Source organism: Mandrillus leucophaeus, unplaced genomic scaffold (assembly GCF_000951045.1).
Source record: "Mandrillus leucophaeus isolate KB7577 unplaced genomic scaffold, Mleu.le_1.0 Scaffold535, whole genome shotgun sequence".
NCBI lineage: Eukaryota > Metazoa > Chordata > Mammalia > Primates > Cercopithecidae > Mandrillus > Mandrillus leucophaeus.
The window spans coordinates 842,884-845,077 of NW_012105753.1; the positions used below are offsets into that span (position 1 = coordinate 842,884).

The 2,194-nt window shown below is 41.4% G+C and overlaps 1 protein-coding gene and 1 pseudogene across 1 annotated transcript in view; both read right to left on the reverse strand.

Annotated features, from left to right (window-relative positions):
* The window catches only part of ANK2 (ankyrin 2, neuronal), a 602,309-nt gene that overhangs the window by 599,185 nt on the left and 930 nt on the right, over positions 1-2,194 (reverse strand). The gene's annotated exons all lie outside the window — the stretch shown is intronic.
* The window catches only part of LOC105551866, a 9,207-nt pseudogene that overhangs the window by 6,146 nt on the left and 867 nt on the right, over positions 1-2,194 (reverse strand).

A 2,194-nucleotide genomic window follows, 5' to 3' on the forward strand; every position in this document is an offset into this window, starting at 1 on the left:
CCCCTGCACTCCAGCCTGGGCAACAAAGAGAAACCCTATCTCCAAAAACAAACAGAAAAACAAAGGCAAAGCTAGGCACAGTGGCTCATGCCTGTAATCCCAGCTACTTGGGAGGTTAAGGCAGGAGGATTACGTGAGCCCAGGAATTGAGTCCAGCTTGGACAACACAGCAAGAACCTGTCTCTAATTAAAAAAAACAAAATTGACTTTCCAATCTATTGCAAGACATTCTTCAGGAAAGACAGTGAAATTACAGTCATTTTACTATGCTAATAATTACACAGCATTTTAAATAAAATAAAAAAGAACCAGAAATTGAAAAAAACACCTAATTTTTAAAGAAAATGTTCTCTCCTTAGGTTTCATGATTGCAGAAGGAGCACTGGACAGTCAGGCAATCTGGGTTCTGGTCCCAACTCTCACTCAACAGATGTGTAACTCTGGCCAGCTTTACCCTCTGTGAAATACGGCTGAACTATCAGTCCTAATAGGGTCTGGTCCAGCTCTAAGTCTGTAACTACAGGTGCCTTCCCTGAAAAGTAGAAATCTGGAGGAGTGTGGATAGCCCCTCTGCATTAAACATAGCTAGCCTAATGTGATGATAAAGACAGGAAGAGAATACAGGACATTAAACAGAGTTGTGTGAGTGAGATGGAAAAATGGATAATTTTCTTCCATTTCTTTTCACATTACTGTGTTAATCTTTAAAGAAAAGGAATTCTAAAACCCCATAACTGGGTATCTTCACCCTGAGAAGCAGGAAATGTGTGTCTGCAGAGAAATCAGGGCTCTTCGGTTTATGTGACGGAGGAATCCATGTGCCCAAGGATGGGCATCGTTTTATCACACTCCCCTTCAGAAAGAGTTTTAGGCATGTGGCCAAAAAAGGGGGTGTGGTCTAGGCAGGGACAGAGGGCCAGATCAGGAAGACTACCTCTGAAATCCTCACACCGTGCTCGCCTACACAAAATGGCTAACAAAATTACAAGCAGGGATGGAGACCCTTCCCAGGATAAATCTAGCTTTACTCAACAATATAGAAGGAGGAGAAAGTAGGGTGGGGTGGGAGGATCTTCCATTTTTCTATGTCTTCATTTTATATGGCTTGTACCTGTAACATACAGGGTTCAAAAGATGAATTAGAACTGTCTCTGTGGTGGTGTTTATGCAGTTCAGTGGAATAGAATGGGAGGGGAATCATCCATGTTCACAACACTATGGGTGGGGCACGCTCTCTTGTGTTGTTTGTTGTTCTGTGACTTAAACCATATACTGCAAAAGGCTTAAAAAAGAAAAAGAAGGACAAAACCCATCTAAGCATATTTTCTTTGCATTCATACCATCATCTTTCTCACCCAAAAGTTTCTTCAATGCCTAAGTGTCTCTGGAATCAGTGTTTGGCCCCAAAGCCTATGGTTTGTGCAGAGATTCACAGAAAAGACCAGGTTCTGTTCCTTGAAAAAATAAAGATTTTCCAATGCTTAAAGACATAGCCTAATTATTTGCCTATTATCCCTCAAGGGAACACCATACACCTTGACCTAGAACTCTATCAAGTGTTCACAGAAAAGTGCCAGGGCAAATAAACAATCTGTTCTTCTAAATTCCCCTTTATATCTCCTTCCAACCACACACATTTATTTTCAGTCTCTAAAACAAACTTAATGTTATATGCTCAGAAGGAAGAGAAGGATGTTATCGAATTTATTCCTTTGCTCTCCAAAAAGGCCACACCTAAGACATCGTCAAGGTGAGAATCATTCCTGATGCATGCGGGTGGAAATATGGTGCTTGCTAAGAATAAAAAATAAAAACCAAACAAAAGAACAAACCAACAAACAAAAAAACAGTGCTCAGAAATCTGTATCTGTCACATTTCTGTCTACTCCTTAATTGGGCTTTCGATGCAGGAAAGACAATTCACTAGCTGGGAAAGGGAGAAAGAACTCCATCATTCTTCCACTGCCAGCACCTGTTCTGCCAGCTGACACTATTTAATATGAATTTTGACCGTAAGAAAAAGGCAATATACTAATAGCACTGCTGTTTACCAAAAACTAATCAAATCTCGTCACTGCTGGTTCGCCCCCGCTTTCTCTCACACCACCCACTCACCCAGTGCAGAGAAGGGGTGGCAACCACTTTCTCCGGCACAGACACAGTCAGTGTCTTCACACAAGCAGTGATTCTGACC